The 22,108-nt window shown below is 43.4% G+C and overlaps 1 long non-coding RNA gene across 1 annotated transcript; it reads left to right on the plus strand.

Annotated features, from left to right (window-relative positions):
* The first annotated feature begins 2,641 nt into the window (after positions 1-2,641).
* On the plus strand, positions 2,642-4,647 carry LOC113028709 (uncharacterized). Its single transcript, XR_003273259.1, has 3 exons — positions 2,642-2,763; positions 2,847-3,321; positions 4,618-4,647. It is a non-coding gene; the product is annotated as an uncharacterized LOC113028709 (long non-coding RNA).
* Positions 4,648-22,108: the final 17,461 nt, after the last annotated feature.

Here is a 22,108-nt window from a genome sequence, read left to right on the forward strand (position 1 = left end):
AGTATTGTAATACTTGTCATACGTGTCAACTGGTGGGCAAACCAAATCAAACTGTGCCCCCCGCCCCACTATGTCCAATACCTGCTGTTGGTGAGCCATTCGAGCATGTTTTGGTCGATTGTGTTGGTCCGTTGCCAAGAACACGAGCAGGCAATCAGTTTTTGTTGACCATAATGTGTTTGTCCACGCGGTTCCCTGAAGCAATTCCTCTGCGGAGGGTCACCACTGCAAACATCACTAAGGCGCTAATCAAGTTTTTCACCACCTTTGTTCTTCCAAAAACAGTGCAAACAGACCAGGGAACTAATTTCTTATCTCGAGCATTTAAATAGACTTTAGCTTCCCTGGGCGTCTCTCATTCTGTGTCTAGTGCTTATCACCCAGAGTCGCAGGGTGCACTTGAGCGTTGGCACCAAACACTTAAGGCCATGCTAAAAAAGTACTGCCATGACACGGGCAGAAGCTGGGATGAGGGTGTCCCCTTTGTACTGTTCGCAATACGCAATGTTAAGCAGGAGTCCTTAGGGTTCAGCCCAGCTACACTTGTGTTTGGCCGCGAGGTGCGGGGCCCGCTAAAGATGTTGAAAGAGAGGTTCCTTAGTGGGGGTGTTCCAAAAACTAACGTGGCAGATTTTGTGAAGACATGTAAGGATTGTTGGCAACGTGCTACCTCATTAGCGAAAGAGGCCCTGTGTACTGCCCAGGCATGCATGAAGACGTGGCATGACAGAAAGCCTGTGAAAAGGCATTTTCAGGCTGGGGACAAGGTTTTAGTGTTGCTACCGGTGCCTGGTTCTGCTCTTACGGCCCGTTTTGCGGGACCGTACGTCATAGTGAGGAAAGTGTCTGAGACGGATTATGTTCTCAGTACCCCAGAGCGCAGGAGGAAAACACGCCTGTGCCACATCAACATGTTAAAACCCTACCATGATAGGGAAACCCATGAGACTGTTGCCAGTGTGGCAACCTCCAGCTCTGTCTCTGCCACCGTGCTGAGTGTAGAGGCCAGTGCTGACGACGGTCTGCATATACTTTCTGAGGGACAACAGTGTAGACGGTTGGCGAATTCAGCTTACTTAGCCGAAGTAACGGCCCACTTGTCTCATCTGTCCCCTTCACAATGCGAAGATGTGCTTAATCTACTGCACTCCTACCCCTTTCTCTTTGGTGATGTGCCCTCGCGTACTAATGTTTGTGAACATGATATCGATGTTGGGGACGCAACCCCAATCAAACGGCACGCGTACCGCTGCCCTATGGGAAAGCGCGAGGTGATGAGGAAGGAGGTCAGTTATCTAGCAGAGAATGGTTTGGTGAGACAGAGTCACAGCCCTTGGAGCTCTCCATGTTTACTTACGCCCCAATCTGGTGGCTGATGCACTCTCACGCAGTGCATAGTGATGAGTTTCTTCTGTGTTTTGTATAGTGTGGATATAGGGTGGGGGGAATGTTACATCCTGGGAGGCTGTGGGAGTGTGTGGGCGTGGTGTTGTCTTCTCCCTCTCCTCCTCCTCCTTCGTTCTGGCCACTCCCCTTGTCTCTCTCTGCCCCTGCCTTCTCCTTTAGGTCACACCTGCTGCTCATCTGCTCTCGTTACAACCAATTACCCTCAGGGGTGATATAAGCTGGAGTAGAGCAGTGTGGAGGAGGAGGGAGAGGTTTCTGGTGGATTTCCTCTGGGCTGGTCAGAGTGTGCTACTAGCCTAGGTGTGGAACAGCCTGCTGCATGTGACCAGCCTTCTGGTGTGTGGCTCTTTGTGAGTAGTGTTTAACTGAGCAGTGATTGCCCATGAGTGACGGCGGCCTTCATTAGTTTGTGTGGCCTGCCTGGATATTGTTTGCTAGCAGCGTTGCTGTCTCTTTCTGTTGAAGCCTTATTGTTGCTTTCTTTGTTGAAGTGGTCATTACCACTTTGGGTTGACCTCCCTGATTTCTCATTAAAGCAGCGGTGCTGTCTCCTTTTGTTGTTGCCATTTGTATGATTATTGAGGTGTTTGCCTACAATAAAGATCTATTTTATGTTAAATACCTCTGCCTGGCGTTCTTTTCATTCCACCTGGATCTAACTGTTACTGTCCCCCACCCTCATCGCCTAGACTTTTAAGTGGGGACGTAACACCACGTCAACGCGATAAAGCGGGCTAACCCGTGTTAGGATTTACTCGGTGTTAAAGCATTATTGTGGCTTAAACGTGTTAATGCCGACATCGCGACTAACGCGATTAACAATTAAACCAGCGCAGTCTGAGTCAAAATCCCTGATGTTGCTGTTAGCTAATTTTGGGCAATTTGTCCAATGTCTGTCCATTCTGCTGACAGCCCTAACATAAAAGCAAGGGGTATAAGTGTATTTAGTCATGTATTTATTTATATGCCTGAAGAAAAAACTTCTTACAGTTTTGATGCCCAAGCTTTCTCAGTACTTGTATCACTCTCTGCAGTCGCCATTACAGAAATGTCACATGTCGTCATTTTGAGTACTAGGCCTTTAACATTTTAAAAGAAGGCATAAATTAGGACTATGAATAAGTCAGCTGTGTTTATGCTGTAAACTACACTACTGCTAGTTCTGCTGCTACTGATGATGATGACAATGATGACGATAATCGTAATACTGTATATGCTTTGGTAATAAAGCCAATCAAAACGTACAGGAGAACATGCGAAGGAGACGCATTCCTCCACGGGAGGATGCAGTCTGTCATGTTTCTGCTGGAAGGGACAAACTGGGACTTGATATCCACTACATAAATGCCTTCAAAGGTAAGTTGGTCTTTAGTTTGGATTAGATTTGGAGTTTGTCACTTTGTCTTTTGTCACTCACTTGGTATGCCTATGCAATTCAGGTCGGGGCATTTTCACGACTGTTCCATTCCAAAAAGGAGACTTCCTTTTGGAATACAGAGGTAAACTCATAACAAAAGAAGAATGTGAGCGGAGACACAGAGTTTATCATGACAGCCTGAAGGTGTTCATGTTTGAATTCAAGTTAGATGGAAAACTCTGGTGGTGCGTATTATATCAGTGTAGTTTGATTAAGATTAAATTACACATTGCTTTTGATTTATGAAAAAAAAGCTTCCTAACAAAAACTAGTTAAGCTAATACTTTTTTGCCTAACCCCACAGTGTGGATGTATCTCAAGAAGATGGGTCATTAGGCAGACTTGTCAACGACAACCACATCAGTCCAAGTGCTAAGATGAAAATATTAAATATCAATGGAAAGCCCCATCTATGCTTATTTGCAAGCAGAGACATAAGTCCAGGCGAAGAAATAGACTATAATTATGGTGACTCGGATTGGCTCTGGAGATGCAAGGTATTTCTACAATTGTACTTTTTGGAACTGATAAATTGCATACCGTAAGCCATTTTTACATTTGTACCTACTCAAATTGGCTTAATGTGACTTAGGGCATCTAGTTTTTCACTGAAATTGAGTATCACCTACTGTGCCTGGGGTCCCTATAGCAATGCAGCCGAGCATCCAGTGATATAAATGCCACAGCAAGCATGGACGTCAAGGTGACAAAATGCCTGCTGCTCAGTCTATACTTTAGTGTTCAATTCAGGGATCACGCTGTTAATTTTGGTCGCTATTTCAAACATTTCAGAGTTTCAAAAATGATGGCTTGGATTTTCACGAAGGAGGCGCACTCATAACTTATCGAGTGACACCATTGACCAGCCACCTGGTGGCATTCAGTCTGTCTATGTCAAATTTTCTGATCACTTTGGATCACTTGGAACCTTGGTGCAGTAGTTACTGAAAAACTACATGGTACTATAACCTACTGGAAAAACAGGGGTAGGTACTAATGGAAAACAGGCAATTGTGATGGCTGCCACATCAAAGCCCTCTAAAAGCACTAAAAAAATATCAGCAGGTATGCAGAAATAAAAAAATGGCTTTCGGTTTCTAAATTTTAACAGTGATTGATGTTTAATGTGATTCTACACAGCAAAATCTCCAGTGTTAAATTAACACTGGAGAGTGTCTATAAGGGTCCACACCTCTGAGTGTTAAATACAACACTGTTGAGTGTTAAATTAACACTTTTGACAGTGTTATATGTTTAAAAGTAACCTAGTCAGTTTTGAAGATTAACAATGGCTAACACTGCACAGTGCTGATTTTCTAACACTGGAAAATAACTCAAAATGTTAGAAATATTCCAGTGTTAGAAAATCAGCACTGCTGACTAGGTTACTTTTAAACATTTAACACTGTCAAAAGTGTTAATTTAACACTCAACAGTGTTGTGTGGACCCATATAGACACTCTCTAGTGTTAATTTAACACTGGAGATTTTGCTGTGTAGCCTCTTTAGTTAGATTCATTTTAAATTTTGGCCCTCGAAGATAAATGGGCCCTAGTGACAGTTCGTTGCTGCTACAGGTGATTGTTTTACTCCTTTAGCAATGGCTTAAAAAATAAAGAAATCACACTGACTATTTGTCTCTTAATCATAGGGCCTTAAATTCTCTATACATGACAGTGAATATTTTAAAGACATTAGCTTGAAACTTATCTTTCTCATACAGTTTATTTAATGTTTCAAAAGCGTCTTCAAAAATGCACTGTATTTTCATTTTCTATCTGTTACACACGAAGACTGAGACCAGCCAGATTCAGAAGACTGTGAGCTGCCTAAAGCCGCAACCAAACAGCTTTCCAAACAATGATCTGGACCTGAAACATCCAGAGCCTGAAAGGGTAAATATAATCCAGTGTACCACTTAATGAACTAATAATTTAATCTATCATCATTCTTTATGGATGCTGTGTGTGTGTGTTTGGCAGTCACCTGGGTGTGATGTGATTTACATGGACCGTGGCTTGTAGGTCCTTTTCATTGTTTCAAAGTGCAAGTCTGGATAACATCTGAGTGTGTGTGTGTGTGTGTGTGTGTGTGTGTGTGTGTGTGTGTGTGTGTGTGTGTGTGTGTGTGTGTGTGTGTGTGTGTGTGTGTGTGTGTGTGTGTTAACCACCCAAATGTGACTTAGGAGGACCACACTGTTATTGGGGGACTCCGTCAAAGTTTGCTTCATGGTGACATCACTCTGGTTTTAGGAGGGGTCTTCTCGTATTTCTTGACAGTTTGACCTACAGCATGTAGAACTGACTGCATGTGCTTTGTTTCTATGTTGAAATTTTTTGAAACTCAGGCTTGAACATTAAGATAGATAGTACTATACAACTTCTTAACTTGTTTTAGGCACTTTTTACTGCTGTAGTGCATGGGTTCTCTCTGGCTGTGTACTCTGGCTTCTTCCCACAGTCCAAAGATGTAGCTTATGGGGTTAGGTTAACTGGTGATTCAAAACTGCCCTTTGGTGTGAATGCAAATGCTTGTCCTTCCATGTTAGACTGGTGATCTGTCCAGGTTGTACTGCCCTATGGTAGCTGGTATAGGCCCCAAACCTGCTACCCCACAATCCTGATAAGGATACGTGGAAGAGGATGGATGATTGCAAAGGAATCAGTTGTTAATTATTGTAGCCAGTATTTTTTTTGAGTGGAAAGCCCCCCCCCACACACACACACACACACATGCAAATTAAAAACAGAAGCACAGGCCTGCCCAGTACAGTTGCAAGAAGAGCACTTGGTCTAATCTTTGTGCCATCTTTTCTTTGTTGCAGGATCTTGATGAAGAAATGCCTCAGCAAGGCTCAGAAGCCATGCATTCTTCCTCAGTGCAAGATTTTGAAGAGGTAACATTGACCTAGGACAGATTTTAATGAATGTTTCTCATGCACGATGTGTACCTTACGCTATTTGCCGATAGTGAAATGGTTTATTCATCCTCTTGAGTGATGCATTTTTAGTAACTGTCAGATTACTGTTCTTTTGTCTTCATTTTCTATCTGTTACACACGAAGACTGAGACCAGCCAGATTCAGAAGACTGTGAGCTGCCTAAAGCCGCAGCCAAACAGCTTTCCAAACAATGATCTGGACCTGAAACATCCAGAGCCTGAAAGGGTAAATATAATCCAGTGTACCACTTAATGAACTAATAATTTAATCTATCATCATTCTTTATGGATGCTGTGTGTGTGTGTTTGGCAGTCACCTGGGTGTGATGTGATTTACATGGACGAAGTTTATTAGTTGATATCTGCAACTGAATTGAAAACACCTCACCTTTCCAACTGTCCAAAACAAATAAATGTTGCAATATTTTGCTAACAGTTTCACAATCATCGTCTGGTGTGCACAACAATATCATCTTTGGACAAGTGCATTCAGTGTGTGGGACCGGTTTCCTCCCTCAAGTGGCTTGGCTATAAGTGCAAAGGTGAGACATTTAGTGAATAGGTACAGTGTATAGTAAAAAGCATTAATAGAGTTCAACAAGTTAAGACTAGCTGAAATGAACACTGCTCCCTTTTTAATTAATGGGTGGTCACGTCTAATTAAAGAAATGTAGTATTACCTCATTGGTGCAGGACCTTGTAAAAATGGTATACTTGGGATTGTCCTCAATTCCCCATTCCATAACATAAACTGCTCAAAATAATAAAGGGAACACTTAAACAATGCGATGTTACTCCAAGTCAGTCACACTCCTTTGAAATCAAACTGTTCACTTAGGAAGTAACACTGACAACCAGTTTCACATGCTGTTTTGCAAATAGAGTAGACAACAAGTGGAAATTATAGTCAATTCACCATAATAAAGGACTGGTTCTGCAGGTGGTGACCACAGACCACTTCTCAGCACCTATGCTTTCTGGCTGATGTTATGGTCACTTTTGAATGCTGGCGGTGATTTCATTTTAGTGGTAGCATGAGACGGTCTACAACCCACACAAGTGGCTCAGGTAGTGCAGCTCATCTAGCGTAGCACATCAATGTGAGCTGTGGCAAGAAGGTTTGCTGTGTCTGTTAGTGTAGTGTCCAGAGCATGGAGGTGCTACCTGGATGTGGAGTAGGCCATAAGAGGGCAACAACCCAGCAGCAGGACCGCTACCTCCACCTTTGTGCAAGGAGGAACAAGAGGAGCCCTGCAAAATGACCTCAAACAGGCCACAAATGGTCAGAAACTGACTTCATGAGGGTGGCTTGAGGGTCCAGCGTCCACAGGTGGGGATTGAGCTTGCAGCCCAACACCATGCAGGATGCTTGGCATTTGCCAGAAAACACAAAGTTTGGCAACTTCGGCACGGGCACCCTATGCTCCTCACAGCTGAAAGGAGGTTCAAACTGAGCACGTGACAGTCTGGAGATGTCGTCGTGGGGAACGTTCTGCTGCCTGCAACATCCTCCAGCATGATCATATTGGCAGTGGGTCAGTAATGGTGAGGGGTGGCATTTCTGTACCTGCCAGAGAGCCTGACTGTCATTGGGTAACAAGATGAGGTCCTCGGACCCTTTGTGAGACCACATGCTGGTGCGTTTGGCCCTGGGGTCCACCTAATGCGAGACGACACTGGACCTCATGTGGCTGGAGTATGTCAGCAGTTCCTCCATGACAAAGGCATTGATGCTATGGACTGGCCCGCCTGTTCCCCAGACCTGAATCCAATTGAGCACATCTGGGACATCATGTCTCACTCCATCCACCACAAACTGTCCAGGGGTTGGCAGATGCTTTAGTCCAGGTCTTGGAGGAGATCCTTCAGGAGACCATCCGCCACCTCATCCCGAGCATGCCCAGGCATTGTAGGGAAGTCATACAGGCATCTGGAGGCCACACACATTCAACTACACACTTTCATGCCATTCAACTACCTAAAGAACAAAGTATTTAATAAGAATAATTCCTTCATTCACATCTGGGATGTCCTTTTTTTTGGGGGGGGGGGGGGATTAGCAGTGTATGTGTAGTCATTAAAATATCCTTAAGTGTGAACAGTTTGGGTTTTTTTTTTTCAGCATCTGACATAACTGCAATGCTTTGACAAAAAACTACTTCACTTAAATAGAACTGCAAAGCTAAATTAAGTCTATCAAAATGTGTTTCAGTTTGTTTAGGGGTCTGGCACAAATCTTGCCTTGCAAAATTGGCAAATCAGAATTGCCACCAGTCAACACAGGTGTGTATCCCATTCATATTTGGCTTGACTTTGTTTTTCAGTTTATTTTTTTACCTGTCTAAAGTATTGATCAATTAAAATAACTTTTGTTCTTACATTCCAGAAAGAAGAAATTTCTGAATATTCAGGGGAGGATGGATTGCCACATTCAGTTCTGGATCAAATATCAAGCGATGATGATGGCAACCACAGCATATCAGAAGAAGAATATGTGCCAGATTCAGAGTCATATGATGAAGATTCAGATGACGACATCTCATTATTGCCAAGCACATCAAAAGGTCTGCTATGCCAAAATGACATCTCCAGAGCGCATGAACAATCAGATTCAACGAATTTAATCCACAACTTGACAAAGGACAAGCCACAAGATAAAAGTGAGCTTTGCAAAACTGAATCAGAAAAAATGACTTTAAGTAAAAGATTACTGCTATTTTTGTGGCAAACCACAAGCTAAAATTTCCCGCCACCTGAAAACACACAAAACGGCTCCTGATGTTGTGCATGCATTTTCCCTGCCTAGAGACTCAAACGAGCGTAAAAGTCTGTTAGAGAAATTGAGAAATAAGGGAAATTTTAAGCATAATGCTGCAGTTTTGCATGGTGGAGTGGGACCACTGAAAGTGAAGAGAAGACCCAAGATTAAAGCAGTAGAGGGAAAGTTCGCTCATTGCTTTTATTGTCAAGGGATGTATGTTCGCAAGGATCTTTGGAGACATGTCCGCAGATGTCCGAACAAACCAAAAGATGACACGGATAAAGAACCTGGAAGAACCAAAGTACTCGGCCTGGCTTTAACTCTGGAGTCTCAGTGTTATCCGCAGGTGTCAAGTGGAGTCTGGAAGGTTCTTGCTGTTATGAAACAAGATGAGATTGCCTCAGCTGTGCGAAATGACTTTACTGTTATTCAGTTTGCCCAGTCCCTCTACAATAAACATGGACAAGACCCTACAAAGTATGATTATATACGACAGAAGCTTCGTGAAGCGGGACGTTTGTTGTTGTGTCTGCGCACAGAATTCTCAGTGCATAACATGGAAGAAGCTATTAAGCCTGCTAATTTCCAGAGAGTTGTGCAAGCAGTAAAGAAAGTTTCAGGTTTTGATGAAGAGACACTGTGATACAAAACTCCAAGCCTTGCGCTGAAACTGGGACATACACTGCATAAAATGTCTGACATTATCCATAATCGTGCCCTCATGACAGAGGATGAAGCCCTAATCAAGTCCACTGATGCGTTCAAGAAGTTGTATGTCTCCAAATGGTCCGAGATGGTGTCTCACCGTGCCTTGAACACATTGAGTGAGGCAAAGTTTAACAAGCCATCAACATTGCCCTTTACAGAAGATGTTCGGATTCTCCATCACTACCTTCAAAAATCTGCAGAAAGTGCCTTTTGCAGCTTGGAGAATGAAGCCACAGCTTAGAATTATGCCCAACTTGCACAAGTTACACTCTCACAAATCATTGTGTTCAACCGAAGACGTTCTGGAGAGGTTTCAAAGATGCGCCTCAAAAGTTTTCTTGAAAGAGACAAAACAGCACTCCACACAGATGTTGCCATGGGGCTCTCAGAAATGGAACAGAGACTCTGTAACTATTTCTGTAGAATAGAAATAATGGGAAAAAGGGACAGAAATGTTCCAGTTCTGCTAACACCAAGCATGCTGGATGCTCTGTCACTACTGGTTAGTAGGAGGCCTGACTGTGGTATTTGTGCCACTAATATCTACCTCTTTGCAAGACCCCGTTCAATGAGTCATTACAGAGGAATGGACTCCTTGCGTGTTCATGCACACCAGTGTGGAGCAAAGCAGCCTGAGTATCTAAGATCGACACAGCTCAGAAAACATGTTGACACACTCTCACAAGTCCTTAATTTGAAAAACAACGAACTTGATCAGGTTGCAGATTTCCTGGGTCATAATATACGCGTTCACTGCGAATTCTACAGATTACCAGTTCCCACAACACAGCTGGCCAAGATTTCCAAACTGCTTTTAACACTGGAAAAAGGACATCTTTCCCAGATCCAGGGGAAATCACTGGATGAGATCAAAATAGAAGGTTTGTATTGAAAGGAGCAAATATTAGGGCAGTAGTTGAATATTATGCTTTATCAACAGAATTAAAACCTAAAAGCACAGACCATTCTGTTAAATGTCCATGATTTAAGGTTCTTGAAGTCTATTGTTTCATCACTTTGCAACATATGGCAAACTGCAGAGTGGTGGCAAAAAGTCACTTGGATGAGTGACAAAATGTTTCTCCCACTGAAAACGCTACGTCCAGATTAACAGAATCAACGTTTTGGGATTTACTTACCTGGATGATTGAGCATGCATCAAGAGACTTTTATTCAACTTTTTATTCAGTCTTTTATTCACAGCGGAACACTAAATGTCTCATTTTAGAAATTTGATCAATTTTCAAAGAGAATTTTTGCTCGTTTTGATATTGATGGTAGCAACACATTTCAGAAGTTAGTACAGGGTAGCATCCATTCTTTTAGCAAGCAAATGTTTTTTGTTTTTTTTGTTTGGTTTTTTGTTTGTTTTAACTGCTACTACTTTATATATCTTCCAGAGAAAAATGCTGCTCAATCCCACAATTCCCGAAGAGCTCCCAAAAACATGTGGTCCAAGGCTGAGGTTGCTGCAGTGATGAGGCATTTTAAAGACCACATAAACGAAGGGAAACTAGCCACCAAAAATGAATGCAGTCATTGCAAATTGGTAGAAGATCCGGTGTTGGCAGGAAGAACAGTTCAAAACATAAGAGATTTCTTAAGAAACAGAGGATTAACTGCAAAAAGGCAGGAAAAAAATGAACTAAAATAACTGTTTAGCCAGATGTGGTTTTACATCTTGGTCAGATTGCCAATTGTTGTTAACACTGATGTTCTGTTTAAAGAAAAAAAAAGTTCTTGTTAATTACAGAAGTAGTTTGTATTTCATAATTTTTACATTTAATTTATTTAGGGTTTTTTTTTGACAGGTTATATTTAAAATAAAAAATTATAAATGCATATTTTCTCCCCTTAATATTTACCTTTAAACTATTAAAATTCATTTTAAATGTTTTTAATTTTTCTGTTTTCTATATTTTTATATTTCTGTGGGAAGCGTGGGCATTTTTGTCCATAGATTTCTTTTTTTTATTTATGGTTAAAATTAATGTTCAGATCCAAGAACACTAATAAAATGATGTTCCAGTAATCCTGTGTCCTGTCAGATGTGTATTCATGGTAATGATGAGCTATTTAAATATTACATCATTGTCCCTTTAAAGACCCAATATTGGTTTTTTTGGACCTCATAAAACACATTGTTGTCAAGTGGACAATGTCTCCAGAAAACACAATAGAGTCTGGTTGATGTATATCAGTGTATCTAGACTTCTATAGGGAGTGTATGAGGTCTGAAGTGACCCAAATTTTTTTCAGATTTTTTCGAACACTTTAACCTCGCTCCCTTGGCTCTAAGTCCTTTGAAAAGGGTAGTCCACTTAAACCACCACCGGGCGGATTGACGTAGGATAGTCCCTCCATACCACATAGACCCGTGTGTGTGTGTGTGTGTGTGTGTGTGTGTGTGTGTGTGTGTGTGTGATTTGTGTGAGGTCAAGATGTGACCCTGTGAAGACTCCCCAAAGGCTGGTGCCAGGAGTCTAGGGCTCCATCTGAACAAAAGGCTCTTATACTTAAAGAAATATACGTGTGTTTGCTAAACCATATATCAGCAAGAGAAGATACGACCTCTCCTAGGAGGTGTGTGATCTTATGCTACAGAGACTTGTTACAGGATGAGACATTCTTTCAATCTACAAATGATTATATACTTCTAAGCATATATGAGTAAATATTTCTAAGCATAAATGGCAATGAACAATACAAAACCTAACACTCACCTCCTGTGTTGAGCTCATTGTTTCCTCTGTAGTGACTCAGCTGAGTCCAGATGGCTGAAAATGTTCCTCTGCTCTTCTCCTCCTGTTGATCAGCTGGGACACAAAACAGATCTTTGTTACCTCCACACTGCACCGAAGAGTCAAAGTGTCTCATATGGTCATCTGACAACACAAAGTACAAATTTCACTCTGATTGGTTGTAGAAATCTTGTGAGACGTGTTGTGCTGCAAAGTGAGGAAACTCTCTCACTCACTTATACTTCAGGAGTAACTTTGTGACATTGGCTCTAATATTCTAAGCAGCCCTTTACTATGACAGGGCCAGAATGTCCTATTTGAAGGTTTGGGAGAAGGACCATGTTAAAGGTGGATTGGGGTTTATACACTTTGTTGTGATACAGGTAAAGCTGTAAGAGCCTGAGAAGGTGTCCTGAGTGAACCTCTAAAACCAGTTTTCAGCTAACGACTCTGCTTCAGTCTGGAAAACAGCAACTACAAGTTTAAAGACTCCATCAACAATTCACACCCAGCAACAGCCTGAACAGCTCCTCCTGTGGTTTCCACAAACAGGGACAGACCTGTTACTCCCCCACCCCACACTTTCAACTCCTTCAGCCCCCCACCATTCATAATAACAGGGGCCCATACCTGATCACCACTTCACAAGTCTCTCCAGCCCCCATGATGCCTCTCTCCAAACTCCACCATCCCCCAAAGTTTGATTCTGTTCATCTGGACGTTTTCAGTGGGAGAAATGTTCATCACTCATCCAGGTGACTTCTTCAGTCTCAGCTGACTCCAACCTTATAAACACTACATTTACATAATGACTGAAACTAGCACCACTGAAGGAACAATGGGCTGGGAGGTCAGTTCCTTCATCATTTATATGCAAATTCTCATGAACATTGATCAACAACCAGCTATTTGACAAATGCTGTGATTGCAGCCATTCCCCAAACTGTTCGTGAAAGATACTCATGGTCATTGATCAATGAGCTTTTATCAGTGAAAAGACTTTTCTGCTCCAACTTCTCCCAGCATGCTGAGCTAATGATTAGTTGGTGTTTTTCTCCAAACACTCTCTCACTCTTCTCTCAACGTGTTCACAATAAACTGTGAACAGACACCAAGGAGAGCAGCAGAAGACCTCATTCATACGGTGTACATTTTAGGACATCGTCAGGTCTCAAGAAAAAATTTGTCAGGTATCAGAAAAAAAAACTGTCAGGTCTCAGTTCTCAAGAAAAAAGTTGTGTTACACTCAAAACATGAAGAAGGAACTGATGAAAGTGCAAGAAGAACTTGCAGAAGAGAAAATTGAGGTGAAGGCATTCAAGAAAGACATGACTGGCTCTGCGGTGACCAAGAAAGACTGCAAAGACGCACTTAAAGAAATACGCAAGCACAAAAAGGAAGCTAAAGAGTTCCTCAAACACAAAGTGAAACTGGCCAAACAGCAGTTGAAAGAAAAATTTAAAGATGCCGTGGAGCAGCTCAACAAAACCTTAAAAGAACTGAAGGCAAAAGAAAAAGAAAAGCAAGCAGAGGACAGCAGGGAATTCTGGAGCAGACTGCTGAGAAAGAAGTGACCCAGCAGCATCGAGTTTGAGGACATCAATAGTTTCTTCCTCCTCTCTCCACCTTTCTTTCACCCCATCCTTCTTCTTGGGACATTTGTTTGTTTTTTAAAAACTCTAATCTAAATACATGTACTGAAATACATAAATAAAATTGCCATTACTTGACCTCATGTTGCCTGCTTCTTTTCTTGTGTGTCTGTGGATGTAAAACAGTAACACACTTTCTGCTCTGTGTCTTTAATTTTAAATAAATGCAATATGTTTTCATTTTAAAATGCAGTGCAAAAAACTTCTGCTCTAAATCTTTTTTTTTAGCAAAAAGCTTTTTTTTTTGCCTGTTGTGGAAGTTTTCCATTTAAATAAAGCCTGCAGACGAGTGGTGAGCGGTAGCTAACATTCTTTAATCAAAACACACAAAGAACAGACAACCAAGCATGATGAAGTCCCTGCATGACCGCGGGACAGACGGTCAGCAGAGTCTCCCTGAGCCTAGCATGGCTCTCAGTTAAATACCTTCTCCAGGAACAAAAGGCAGTACACAGCTGTTTCACACCTTAAGGTTCACACTAACTCCGCCATGGACGGTCCCAAGCCCGGCTGTGAAAGGAGGAGGGTGGTCGCCCTGCCAAGGCGACCAGAACCGATTAATTGGGGAAACTTGGCTCGAAACCAATGGAATCTCAACGATCAGCTTTATCAACCAATGCTACCGCATCCGGGGCAGCCGATGCGCCAGCGCTGGGGACCCAGGGCCATCAATTCCATCGTCTCACGCCCAAGACGCCGATCAACATTGGAGCATGGAATGTCAGAACTGGTCACCATGTTGGGCAGAAGGAGATCATCGCCCGTGAACTTTCAAAACTCAACATCTCGATAACGGCCCTATCTCCGTCTCCGTCGAAGTGTCGGCCATGGACAAAAAGATGACGTTGTATTACTCGGGCGGCGACAAAAGAGAAGCCGGAGTCGGCTTCATGGTACACCATCGGTTCTCTGCGAGCGTCGTGGCCTTCCAACCTATATCTGACCGTATCGCTGTTCTAACTGTCAACGGTACAATCAAGCTACATATCATCGCGGTCTATGCACCGACCGAAATGAACTCCGACGCAACAAAAGATGATTTCTATGATTGCCTGCAAGACGTCATGGACTCCCTACCTCAAACCGGCATGATCATGATCGCCGGCGACATGAACGCCCATGTCGGAGAAGACCGCACTGGCTGGGAATCGACGATGGGAAAGTTCGGCCATGCAAAAATGAACGACAATGGGCTACGATTGCTGTCATTCGCCGCCACCAACAAACTGGTCCTCTGGAACACGCTATTCCAACACTCGCTCAAGCACCGTCTGACATGGCGCAACCCAAGAGGAAACGACTTAGCGCTACTCGACTATGTGCTCATCAACACCCGGTTCCGATCATCCTTGCAAGATGTCCGGGCGATGCGCGGACCCGACTGCGGCTCTGATCACTATCTTGTCCATGCCAGAGTGCGCCTGAAGCTCCAACGAGCGAAGAGGCCGACACCCAAGCCGCCCAGGCTGGGCTAGCATCACCTTAACAACAATGACCGCCGTCAAGAATTCCAGATCACATTATCGAACCGCTTCGCCCTACTCCCCCTGAGCGACGATGCCAACAAAGAAGAGCAAACAATATCGGAAGCCATCTTGGACTGCGCCAAGCCGCTGTGCCCACCCGCCCAGCGTCGCACACAACCGTGGATCTCGGACGAGTGTCTCGACTTGGTCGTTGAACGCAAGAAGGCCAAGCTAACCAACTTTGAAAAGTATCGTCGGCTAAACCGTGAGGTGCGGCTGCAGATGAAAGCAGACCGTGAGGCGTACTGGAACAAAGTCACTGAGGAACTTGAAAATACAGCCGAACGACAAGACTACAGGGTGTTGTACCAGACCATACGTAGTCTCAGTGGCAAGTGCAAGATGATGAATGATAACATCAGGAAGGTGGATGGCTCGTTTGTAAAGTCAACTGCGGAGCGCCTGCAATGGTGGAAAGAATACTTCAATGAACTCTACAATCACGATCCGCCCCAAGGTCCGGCTGCAGCGCCGCCCATCATCGACCCTCCTACGGTGCCGATGTCTGATGCAGAACCAACGGTAGAAGAAGTCAAACTCGCAATACATTCGCTGGCCCTGATCATGTGGCAGCAGAAGCCCTCAAAGCTGGAGGAGAAGTCTTCGTCATACGTCTACACTCATTATTCAAACTGATCTGGACATCAAATGTGATACCAGCAAATTGGAAGAAGGCGGCTGTCATTCCTATCCTAAAGAAATGCGACAACCGAGAATGTAAAAACTACCGGGGCATCAGCTTACTGTCCATCGTCGGCAAGGTCCTTATGAAAACAATTCAATCACGCCTTCAAAAGCACTGTGAGATGACCAGCCGGGAAGAACAGGCCGGGTTCTGACCCGGACGAGGCTGCAGCAACCTGATCTTCACCCTACGTCGACTCATGGAGGAACGGATCAGATGCGGACGCCGAACAGTCATCATCTTCATTGATTTCAAGTCTGCGTTTGATTGCATCGACCGGCCAGCCTTGTGGAGGGCTTTGGCAGCCGAACACATACCCGTGAAGATCATCGAGCTACTACAAACCGCCTACGATGGCTCGACCAGCCAGGTACGTATTCATGACGAAGTGTCCGAAGAATTCCCCATCATGACAGGGGTCCGGCAGGGCGATGTGGTGTCACCGCTGTTGTTCAACATCGTCATCGATGCGATAATGCGCAAAGCATTCGAGGGCCGCCGCAGAGTCCAAGCCTCGACCGATCAATTTATCACCAATCTAATGTTCGCTGACGATAGCGCCATTTTTGCCGAAGACGACACCGAGGCAACTCACATCCTCTATGACATCGCCCGGCACTCCAAACTGTACGGTCTCAAGGTTAACGCCGAGAAGACCAAAGTCCTGACCCTGCGCTGGTGCGTCTGGAAGAAGAAGAACATCTCACTAGAAAGCGAAAATTTCTGAAGAAATTTTAAGTGTGCCTATGCCGCCGCTAATCAGTGTAGTTTGCCATTCAAACGGCTACAGAGAGCAAAACTCAGCAGAGCAGCCATTCTCCACCATGAACTATGGTAAAACCAAACACCGCTCGCGCCTCACAGATGACAGCTTACAGTTTTGTGTAAAGATGAAGTGACGTCGTACAGCCCCGATTTGTAGACGCTGTGTGCAGAGGTTCATAAGCAAACCCGACAATGTTTGCATGAACACGCTTTGAAGCATTACGTTATGGACCACTTTTCACACATAGTTGCTGTCTAATCTACTTGCTTTCATCTTACAGCCCGACACATACAAAAAAAAAAAAAAAAAGAAACAGCCGAGAGAGCACAGACTTTACACCTGAGAGGCGTGATTGCAGATGCCGTTGAGGTGGGTCCACCTCCCCTGCAGCGGCACTGCAGACCACGCCCTGCCACACACATCAAACACGTAAAATAAATATTTATGCACTTTTGCATTCACTTTTTGTTTTTTGTTATTTTTACACAGTGTTCTGAATGATTAACAATGGTCTACAGCCAATCTTGTGTATTATTATACAAACTTTGGTTGTAAGATTCAGATAACTATTTAATAAAAGCTAAATATTTTATATGAGAGTAAGAAAGAAAAGTATATATTTGTGTCCCCCTCTCCCTGTTAATGCCCTACCTGGCCCCCTGGCAAAAGCTGTGCTAGATCTGCCCCTGCACAGTTACCAGCTGTCAGCTACATAAAAAAGGAGCTTGGTGTTATTTGTCTCTCAGAAACAGTTCATAACTTCCCTTCAACTCATTCATGTCACCTAAAAGGTAAACCTGTTTCTCCATCACCAGTTCAGCTCTGATGACTCAGTAAGGACATCTCATGGTTAGGACCAGCCCTTTTTTTTCAGCTGTGGCTCCATCAAACATCAGCTGATACTAGAAATTAAAATCAAATGAATTCTAACAACAGCTGATCAAGCTTAAACTGCTGCTGTTGTTTAGCGCGATAAACAAACAAGAGAGAAAAGCCGATCATTGATCAGTTTCACGATTGAAGTTGCAACAGGCGAGAGAATGACAGGGGAGCCTGAGTAACGACAGAATAAATCCAGCTTTGTGTCTTCTTCCATTCTACCTGAAGTACGGGACAAACTGTGTTCCTTTTCAGCTCAATACGAAACGCGTAATATTTTCTCTGAATGCGGGATGATTTCGTTTGCACGGGGCGGTTGGCAACCCAATAACTAACCTTATGAATACAATAAAGTTCACCATCAGCACCCACCCAGCTGTACGACTTATTGGTCGTGTCCAAATTCATGGGCTGCATCCTCCTGAGGCCGCACTTGTAGACCGATTACGTCATGGCGCGGCCCAGCCAAACTCCAGTTTCCAGCAATGGCGGCCGCTACTAAGTTTTAAAATTACTCTTACTAATCTTTCTGGGTCACAAAATAAACTTTTAACATATTTTCATGCGAGAAAGTAGCTGTGTAAACATCAAATATCTGCTCGGTTTATCAAGATATCGCATATTTGCCAAAGTGCTTCGATGTTTTCGGAGACGTCTGCTACCCACCAGCTCGACAGCTAGCCGGGAGCTCGAGGGTTACTGATGCGGCCGAGAACGGCACAACTCCCGGCACATCATTTTCAGATCATCGCGGACTTTCGCTACTCGGGTTAAACGTAATATATAATTCACTTAGTCAACCTACAAATGTTATTGTTGGGCTTTTTTCAGTGTTTTGTTTGTTCGTGAGTAAATCGGTTTGGCTGAGATTAAAGTTATTAGATTAGATTAGATAAAATAAAACTTTATTAATCCCCCTCCTCCTTGGTTTTTACACAGCTGACTAAACGTCAAACAGAAACCTGATTAAACATAAGTATGAGACAGTCGAGAATTTACGCCAGTGTCCTGTTATATTTTAGATAGCAAGGAGCAGACGGCTGAGTTTATTAAACTCCACCGAGACAGCGGCGACGCTAATCTGAAGGCTAGACCGTCCAATTTCCCCAGTCGTTTACTTCCAGCCTACCCAACCTTCTGAGGAGGATGCAGCCCATGAATTTGGACACGACCAGTGTAACTGATTGTAAAAAGTCAGCACAACGAAAATATACATAACGTCTTACCTGACATTCAGTTCACTGGACACTCGTACCGGCGGCGTGAGGGGGAGGGGGGTGAAACCAGACAGAGAACCGCTCTCGGTGTAAGCCAGGGCCAGTCGCTTGGCGGCCGCCTCGCATCTCTCTTTTTCCCCATCTCCTTTCTGTCATACACCGCTGCCCTCCGTTGTAGCTCCGCGTTAGCAAGCCGCGCTATCCAGCTAGCTGGCTAGCTGCCATGCGGCGCTAGCAGTAACATCGTGAGAGAACTAATATGGGACTTCTTGATAAAATGAGCAGATATTTGAAGTTTACACACCTACTTTCTCGCCTGAAAATATCTTAAAAGTTTATTTTGTGACCTAGAAACACGAATAAAAGCACTATAAAATCGAAGTAGTGGCCGCCATTGTTTGACTCCATAGAGGCGTGCTAGGAATTGTGGGATATAGAGTTTTCCACCAAGCATACACCCTTGCGGTTACCGTAACTATTCAATGGTTCGCGCAACCTTAAAAATTCCAATGGCTCCTTAAAGCAGCGACGCTGTTGTGCGCTGTTGATATTGTTGTCATTACGGTAATCCAAATAAGGGTAGACAGGCCGTACTACTGCTGGCATAAGTTTCACTTTCCGTCCCATTCATTTCAATGGGAAAAAACTTGCATTAAAATATTCATATTTAAAAAACTATAGAAGTAATAAACACCAAAAGTCATAGCACACCATTCCTGATCCAGCCGCACAAAATGATATAACATATATGAAGCTTGTGTCAAAACTGTGGGATGAGTTACGCTGTAAAATTTCAGGCGGAAAAAGGAAAATAATAATAAGAACTAGAAAGCGAAAATTTCTGAAGAAATTTTAAGTGTGCCTATGCCGCCGCTAATCAGTATAGTTTGCCATTCAAACGGCTACAGAGAGCAAAACTCAGCAGAGCAGCCATTCTCCACCATGAACTATGGTAAAACCAAACACCGCTCGCGCCTCACAGATGACAGCTTACAGTTTTGTGTAAAGATGAGGTGACTTCGTACAGCCCCAATTTGTAGACGCTGTGCGCAGAGGTTCATAAGCAGACCCGACAATGTTTGCATGAACACACTTTGAAGCATTACCTTATGGACCACTTTTCACACATAGTTGCTGTACCCACACAGCCGGCTGTAGCTTTTCATCTCACAGCCCGACACATACAAAAAAAAAAAAAAAAAAAAAAAAGCAGAGAGAGCACAGACTTTACACCTGAGAGGCGTGATTGCAGATATCGCTGAGGTGGGTCCACCTCCCCTGCAGCGGCACTGCAGACCACGCCCTGCCACACACATCAAACACGTAAAATAAATATTTATGCACTTTTCATTCACTTTTTGTTTTTTGTTATTTTTACACAGTGTTCTGAATGATTAACAATGGTCTACAGCCAATCTTGTGTATTATTATACAAACTTTGGTTGTAAGATTCAGATAACTATTTAATAAAAGCTAAATATTTTATATGAGAGTAAGAAAGAAAAGTATATCTTTGTCTCATACTCTCATCAGACAATACATGCCTGTGGCCATCTGCCTGTACAACGCATCCACTTAACACACTGTTTGCTGCTACAGCTACACATGTTTCTTTTCCAAATATTTATTTATAAGTGACTTATGTATGTATGTATGTATATATATGTATATATTGTACTATTCTTAGTTAGCGTATTGTCTGTCTTGTCTTAATGTTGGTTTAAAATGGAGCACTGTAACAAAAAATAATTTCCCCCAGGGATCAATAAAGTATTCTGATTCTGATTCTGATGAACCTCTCAATAAACAAAATATATGCTCGGCTTAAATGACAAACCGCTATTTTACACAGTGGAACACTTATTTTTAAACAAAACCAATGCAGTTCGCCACTGACAGTGCTTACCTTTGCACATCACAGTAAACACTGAACCAAGATGGCGCCCACGCGAACGAGAAATCTGAACTACGGTGTCCTGCAGAGGACAAATGGTCAAAATTGCTAAAATTTACAACATATATGCAGCTCAACAGCGACACCTTGTGACTTATTCCAGTCACTACCTTAAATATACATAACGTCTTACCTGACATTCAGTTCACCGGACACTCATACCGAATCACCAGCCCATATAAATGAAAAATAAGTCCAGCAGTCAACCAAGAGTCATCACGAAAGACTAGGGGTGACACGAGAGCGTGAGCGGGCCTGGGTGTCAGCCAGCCCAGCCTGGGTGTCAGCCAGCCCGACCTGGGTGGCAGCCAAGCCGCGCTAGCCGGCTAGCTGCCATGCGGCGGTGAAACGAGAGCGTGAGCCGGCCTGGGTATCAGTCAGCCCGGCCTTGGTGTCAGCCAAGCCGCCCTAGCCAGCTAGCTGCCATGCGGTGCTAGCAGTAACATCGTGAGAGATATGGGACTTCTTGATAAAATATGGGACTTCTTGATAAAACGAGCAGATATTTGAAGTTTACACCCCTACATTCTCGCCTGAAAATAGGGGAGGCTGTCATAAAGTTCAACATCAGTAACTTAGCGCGCACAGCTGTATAGAAACTCCGTCGTGCTAGCTAGCACGCAGTACAGTTATTGTAACTGTCAGCACAACGAAAATAAACTACACCTAAACTCGGTTTATATCTGACCCAAATAGAGTGCAGTTAATAACGTCTTACCTGAAATTCAGTTCACCAGCCGCCTGCTTCTCCTGCATTGGGTTTCCCTTATCCACGATTGAGCTCCGCGTTAGCCACCACCGGTCGATCTGTGTTTCTTGTCTCAAAACTGTGGGGCGAGTTACGCGCGGAAATTTCAGGCTGAAAAAGGAAAATAATAATAATAAGAAGAATAATAAATCCGAGCAATAGTAATAAGTGTGCCTTTTGGCATAGGCACACTTAATAAGAATAATAAATCCGAGCAATAGTAATAAGTGTGCCTTTTGGCATAGGCACACTTAATAATAAGAATAATAAATCCGAGCAATAGTAATAAGTGTGCCTTTTGGCATAGGCACACTTAATAAATCCGAGCAATAGTAATAAGTGTGCCTTTTGGCATAGGCACACTTAATAATAAATCCGAGCAATAGTAATAAGTGTGCCTTTTGGCATAGGCACACTTAATAAGAATAATAAGAATAATAAGAATAATAAATCCGAGCAATAGTAATAAGTGTGCCTTTTGGCATAGGCACACTTAATTAGCGACAAAGATCCGCCTTTACCGAACCCTGATCCTGCTCGTTCTACTTTACAGTGCAGAGACGTGGACAATGCTCAAACACGACCTGAGCAAGCTCGAAGTTTTCCAAATGCGTTGCCTTAGATGCATGCTCGGGGTTTCCCTTCGCGACCGTCATTCGAATGACACCATCCTCACCAGCTGCGGCAGCCAACCGACGATCAGCGAC

This window comes from Astatotilapia calliptera, chromosome 9, assembly GCF_900246225.1.
Source record: "Astatotilapia calliptera chromosome 9, fAstCal1.2, whole genome shotgun sequence".
NCBI classification, from domain to species: domain Eukaryota; kingdom Metazoa; phylum Chordata; class Actinopteri; order Cichliformes; family Cichlidae; genus Astatotilapia; species Astatotilapia calliptera.